This window comes from Sinocyclocheilus anshuiensis, unplaced genomic scaffold (assembly GCF_001515605.1).
Source record: "Sinocyclocheilus anshuiensis isolate Anshui unplaced genomic scaffold, SAMN03320099.WGS_v1.1 scaffold1079, whole genome shotgun sequence".
Classification (NCBI taxonomy): Eukaryota; Metazoa; Chordata; class Actinopteri; order Cypriniformes; family Cyprinidae; genus Sinocyclocheilus; species Sinocyclocheilus anshuiensis.
In genome coordinates, this window is record NW_015548207.1 from 2,623,133 (window position 1) to 2,630,530 (window position 7,398).

The following is a 7,398-nucleotide window of genomic DNA, read 5'->3' on the forward strand; positions in this document are numbered from 1 at the left end:
TTTCCCTTTCCATTGATTCATTTCTTACACATATCTGTCACAACTACCTCTTGCACAGCTCCACTCAATATTCCGCCACACTTCTGGAGGAGTATAAACACAACATCCCATCTCTCAGCAGCGGGCTGACTCACAGTGCGTTTATCACGGCCGTGCTGCTGGAAGATAGTTGAGGAAACATAGCCTAACTGGACGGGATGCTGACCAACGTCAACGTCGCCATTTGAACCATGGGTTAGTCTCTAAAATCGCATAATCTCAAAAACCTGTGTCACATGAGGACATAACCAACACTGATTAATATTTCATGCTGTCATCTGAGCTCACTGCTAATCTAGGATGTCCCAGACTCAGTGCTCTGAAGCATATATTGCTATACCAGAGGCTTAAAGTTGATTTTTCTTAGATTATATATATATATATAGGCTACACACAATTTTAGAAATGATTATAATACAGTATTATATAAATGTAATTTAAAAATATATAATATGTGACACTGGACCACAAAACCAGTCATAAGGGTAAATTTTTTGAAATTGAGATTTATACACCATCTCCAAAGCTGAATAAATAAGCTTTCCATTGATGTATGGTTTGTTATGATAGGACAATATTTGGCCGAGATACAACTATTTGAAAATCTGGAATTTGAGGGTGCAAAAAAATCTAAATATTGAGAAAATCACCTTTAAAGTTGTGCAAATGAAGTGAGCAATGCATATTACTAATCAAAAATTAAGTTTTGATATATTTACAGTAGGAAATTTACAAAATTCCTTCTGGAACATGATCTTTACTTAATATCCTAATGATTTTTGGCATAAAATAAAAATCAATAATTTTGACCCATACAATGTATTTTTGGCTATTGCTACAAATATACCACAGAGACTTAAGACTGCTTTTGTGGTCCAGGGTCACATATATGTAAAATAAATGAATGCAATTCTCATAAGAATTGCATTAATGTATTTTATTAAATATTTTTTATATATTATATACAGTATAAAGTGTATAAATTTATACATTGTCAATAATTCTCTCTCTCTTTCTCTCTCTATATATATAATTATTTAATTTATAAATTAAAAACTATATAGTAATTGAATTTATATTATTTTGATTATATAATAGTTTTATATTAATGAAAATCTCATATATAAGAATTGCATTGATTTATTATATATATATTTTTTAAAGTTAGAATTGCATTTAATGTATTATTTACACATACACAAATTACAAAAATTGTCTTCTGCTATTCTCAACAGCCTAGTCAAAATCAAAAAGCCAAATGAGCCGAAATCTCATTATTTTAAATCTCACAAACACCCATTTCTCAACCGATTGTCTAATTTCCTCCTGCAGATTGACTGCTCAGATAATGACCTAATCCTCCCTGCCGAGACGCTAAAGCTTTCCTTTAGTCACAGACGTGCTTCTTACAGCTAGCGATCTCCTTTTACCCTAATCCAATATTACACTGAAGCATAAGTCAAAACAAGCCTGCATCTTCATATTCAAGTCCATTTGTACACTAAAATGCAACAGTGTTTCCATCATAATTCCTATGAGACTGAATTCTTGAGTGTTGCACATTAAAGGATACATGTTCCAGGATGCAAGTAGATGACTAAACCATTACTCACAGCTGTAATGACCGTCTTGTTGAAGTACTGGCTCTTATTTTCCATTCCGGTTTCCTACATTCGGTTCCTTTGGTATAATCCAGCACCACAAGCCCAACACAAAAGCCTGGCCCTGTCCCATCATATAATCATGCGGCTAGTGCCATATACCAGGTGGACGAGGGTTCACATCCCAGGAATACCCAAAAGTAAACTTTACACTGGAGTAACTACATGCTTCTAAAAATTCCATATGCAACCTTCCCATAAACTGACCATGAATATTTTCACTATGTTTAAGACGGTAATTATAGCTTATAGCTAAATGTCGAGTATGGAAATCGAACCCATGTCCTTGGCATTGCTAGTCCAAAGCTCTATTAATTGAGCTAAAGAAAAACGTATGCTTCATTGAAAGGATTTGCCTTTTTTGTTTGGAAATATACCATGTGTGAGAACTAAAAAGTGTTCATCAGGTACTTATATTTCCATGAAATGGCTCAATTATGGAATATCCATCTGCCACCTGGGGTCCCATCAAACAGTCATTTATAAGGAACACAATTTTTCATCCCAACTGCCATTTTGATGTCTGACTGATCCTATAAATCTGATACCACAGTAATGATATGCTTATGAAACCAAAGCCTCATGGCTAATACTCAACTGTAAAATGACTAAAATGTATATATTAAAGACTTTTCAATACAGGAGAAAAGGGCATTTAAACTACAATTTCTAGCTGTTAGAAGATGTTGGTAGAACAAACAAACAGAACTCAGTAATAATTCACCGGTGTTGGTTTGATAAATGTTTCATTAATTAGATGCCAGTGGCCATGAAACAGCATTTAAAACAGATAATACCGAGATAATTTACATATTTTTGACATTTGTTTGAGTGGAAAGCTTATTATAATATGAAAGAACGCGCTTGACACAAAGCGCTTGAACTTGAAGCAAAAATGTCAGCGTTCACAAAACACATATGCTGTGTATGAAAGGAGCATAAATCATCTATACAGCCATCAACGCTGCATTTACATTGCACAGCGGAGGTCTGACATACAAAGAGAACATGTCGTTGTTTTGTAAAAGGCATGCGGGAGGGTTTCCTGCAGAGAATATAGGATGCTTGCGAACAAAGAAACGCAACTGACTCATTTCCCAATAAACTTTAGTTTAGTCATGGTTTTTCATAATAATCTGATGTTGCATATGGTCCTACTTGTTTAATTAGGGCTAATCTCAGGGCACCAGCCCGTCACAATGTTATTTCAGTTGATTATGAATTTAAACTAAATCACTGCATAATCAATGATGTCTAAATCTAATCAGCCACACTCCAACTGGATGCAGGCACACGGCCAGATGTACGGCATCTTCATCTGTCCCGACATCATTATTGAATCGAGTCCATCTGTCATCGGTAGTGATGCGCACTGACAACGAGCTGATCCGATTACGACTGCTCGCTTCAAAGAAGCGTCGATGCTTCAAACATGATTCTGTTTGTCCCCCTTTGAGTGGATACGGAATCATTCCACCAGACTTTTTTATACTTAACCTGCGTCCGAAACTGCATACTACCGTCTATAGGTAGGCCTACTATATTTGGTTTGAAACTTACTTCGTAATCGTTATAAAAGTATGTTCTATACAGTAGCGATAATGAATAGGGGTAGCATGCATAGCAAAAAGCATCTTCTGAGTCTACTGAAGATATAGATATTCATACATGTGTATAACTACAGTTGCAGTGCAGATGCACCGGCATTGCTCTCGAGTATTTACGGATCGGCTTTGACATTCCAATATGGCGGACGGCTTATGTATAGCGGCCTATAGAAACAGCTGCTAATAGGGCATCTAGCTATACATATCTATGGGTAGCATGAATGAAATTCTGACGCGCTACACACGCCATGTTGTTACCAGCGTCAGTTGCGTCGCTTCATTACCATTCAAAATCCTCTCTCATCATGGGATAGTAAAGTGTCCATCTAATGCACACTTCAGAATTTCAGCAGAAGTAGTAGTGTACAGCCAAGTACTTTACGTCTTTTCATTTTTTTTAATAATGAATTTTCAAATTCTATTTTTAGTTTACTATATAGTATGGAAGTAGGCATATTCTGACACAGCGTTAGACTACATTTTAGATGCCTACATTGAACGTGATCGAGCGTTCGCAAATCACAAACTTATAGCCTACTTGCGTTTTCTCATGAGATTTAGTTGCGTCAAACTTGTATTTTGCTAAATAAAGCTGAGGTTTCATTTAATGCTGTTCAGTGAATTTTTGCGAGAAAAAATTCTGTGATTTCAATAACAATCCACACGATTGTGAATTTCATGTGAATGTGGAAGATTTCCCCAAACAGATTTCGCAACATTTTCGAGTTAAACATAAATCAGCTTAGTTTGAAAGTGCCTTCTGAGCGAGCTGTGCTTATATACCGCTTCACATTTTTGCAAAATTTCGCTAATGTGACTGCTTCTTAATGCTGTAGTCAATCAATGGCTTACAGTATTTAAGCTAAGACTAACTCTTTAGACCCATCATTAGACTTACTTCTAGACTAGCTTTGGACTTGAGACATTTTAAATGCTTCAAACATGTCTTTTATTATATTACAATTACTGATTGAATGATGTAGCCAATCGATCAACACAAACACTGCTTTTTAGACTTAGCTTAACTAAGATGCAACTTTATACCGCTATTTAATTTTATTTTTTTACAGTAATTTCATTCTAGTTTTTCTAGTCTGGGCGACTCTTCCAGCAGCTGTAGGACCCAACAGCCACTAGGTCTATTAATAAAGCTCAAACTCTCAAGGCGGAAGGAAACAGGACGAAGGAAAGACAAAAAAGGGAAAATGTGGGAAGGCATGGAATGAAGTTCAGGATCCCTAATATTGTGTGTGTTTGGTTATCAGAGGACTGTTAGTGATGGGGCACTCGGAGTGAGGCTCCTTTAGGGGGAAACTGAGGGTGGGCGGCGTATTAAGGGATCCAACCAAGCGTGCTAAGGGAATGGAAATGGGATTTCGCTGAATTGGAGCGAGCAAAAGCACACCCATAGGGAGGAGACTCCCACCCCGCTCGCTCAGATCCAGACCCTGTAATTTACTAATGAGCTGCCCGCATGGGTTACAAGCGAGAACCTAGAACTGTGTGATAGTGCATTGCATTACAATTAATCACGATGGAAAAATGTTGATGCCTTTCCTGAAAATCTGAATCATGGTTTGTGGGATGCGTTGGACAATACGTGCCTTGTAGCCACGAGCGCTGAAGGACATTGGAGATGTGACGTGTATTGTGACTCTGAAGTCATCTATAGATAGTTCCCATCAGCTGCACGGCTCTTGACAGAGGAAAAATAGCTTAGCTATAGTTATGCCTCTAAATGGTTATTTCCTGGAGGCCTCCCTGAAAAAAACAGCAAAGAAGCAACTTTTCTTTCTTTTTTCTGCCCTTTTCCTTTTTTCTAAAGAGGACATAAAGGAATTTAATTAAACCTAAATGAATAAATAAATATTGGTATATATAATTATATCAGTACATATAAAATGTATTAAAAATAATTTTTAAATAATAAAAAATATATATATCTAAAGACTACTCCTTATAAAATAATATTATTATTTACTATAAAATATGAAGGCAAATAGTTGTACAAATAAACCAGCCTTGTAATCAGGTGTTTTTCCCCCCAAACTATGAAATAGTGAAAAGGGAAACAATCAAGGGATGTCTGGTCATTAATGTTTGCGGAAGAGATTTTTTATCATGTATTTGTCTCTTTTTCCTGCATACCACATTAAAAAGGTCTATGTAAACAAACAGAATGGAAAATAGCCACGCAGCTGAAATCCACACTGTTAATCAAAGAAAGAGGTGAAAACAGAGAGAAGCAACAGTGCATCAGGTACAAGGGAATTCTTTGGAAGAATTTAATGGAAAACCCAGGAGCAGAGCGTTTGCATCCAAGACGGAATTCCCCTGTTTATGCCCCCGCTGCTCCTCTGATTCTGGGATAAGAGCAACTGAAGTGAGAAGAAAAAGGAAGTCATGATAATTTCACTAAAACAAACCAGGGATATGGAAGCTCGTAAGTGCCACAAGTGACTTCAGATAGAAAGTGAATAGAATTATACTTTGGGGGGTGTGTGTGTGTTCTTGTGTTCATCTGGATTTTGTGTGTGAATGTGCCTGTATAATCAAGCATATCAAAGGTGGAAATCTTTCAGACAAACAAACAATAAAGAGAGAGGGGCGTGGTCAGTGAAGCAGATATGTAAACATGCGATAATTAAAGCGTCTCATTGGTCATTAAAATTAAATTCGCTCTTACGACAACGGAAAGCGTTAATGACCAGATGTTGAGGGTGGAAAAACAAAAGATGCAATTTCTTACAATGGTATAGAGAAGAGGACAATAGTCAGTCACACATTTCTTATTCTATTGTAAGTTTACCTTGATGTAAAATAACTAAAACTAAAATAAATTTAATAAAAAAACTATACCGACATGAATATAAAAAAAAACTAAAAACGACAAAAACACACAACAAAGCTACTAAAACAAACTAAGCTGAAAATATAAAAACAAAAACTCAAAATGTTAATAAAAACTAGCATAGTATCTCACTATAGTATAGTATAAATCTAGTATCTCGATACAAAAATAACACTGGTGCAATGATGAAAATTTACTGATAATCAGATAAACAGATCATTATTTACTTAAAGAAGAGTTTTCAATGAATTGATAAAAAAAAAAAACTAGTACCATCTAAAACTGAAAATATCTTTTCATTTTCCAAAAAAACAACAACAAATTAAATAAAATTAAATTAAATGTGACTGGGCCAAAGAAGACCCAAATAATTTAATAATTTTAATTGAAATACTTTTGGTACTATGAGGGCAGACGCCTTTTTGTGCATCAGATAACAAAGATCAAGGCATTCAGTGCAATACTGCTTCCTGTAGCAGACGTGATTGAATCACTTCTCTAAGCCATTCTGCATTGACTTTTAACCAACTGCTAGGTTTGCTTTAAGTTAAAACAACATCTGTAAAGAAAATCCCATTCTGAGTGAGAGTAAACAACTTTCGTGTTCACTTGAATTTGACTAGTTGCCCATAAACAAAAGATACCATTAATTTAGTTTAATACACTCTTCTGCAGGGAATGCCCTGTTGATTTAACAAACAGCATAATCCATTGCTGGTTAAATCTATTTACATCCATTGCTATTTAAGTCATTCAGTAAGAAATTATAACAATACAAAGCAATAAACACACACACACACACACACACATACACAAACACAAATAAGCAGTTATTCATTACAGTGAAGATCAATTTCATCAATTTCTTAGCTAGCAGCCTCTTTAAAGATGACATCAAATCATAAACTAATAGAAAATGTATGAAAATGTTAGAATTGAAATAGGATTTTATGGAATAGTAAACCCTTTCTGTGTTATCGGTCATCAGTTTGAGATGGACACCGTGTAGTCGAGATGTGTCTGAAAGTGTTCATAACAAACACAGAGGAGTTTAATCTGAAGAGACTTGCCTTTGTGCGTGTCTAAGGTTTGGAACGACATGAGGGTGAAGAAATTATGATTTCTGGCTGAACTATTGCTGTATAATAAGCTACAACATGACACATGAACTTCAGTCATATAGCATGAAAATGTCATATAAAAGCTGAAATGATATGGAAGATCGTTTGTGTGCGTCATT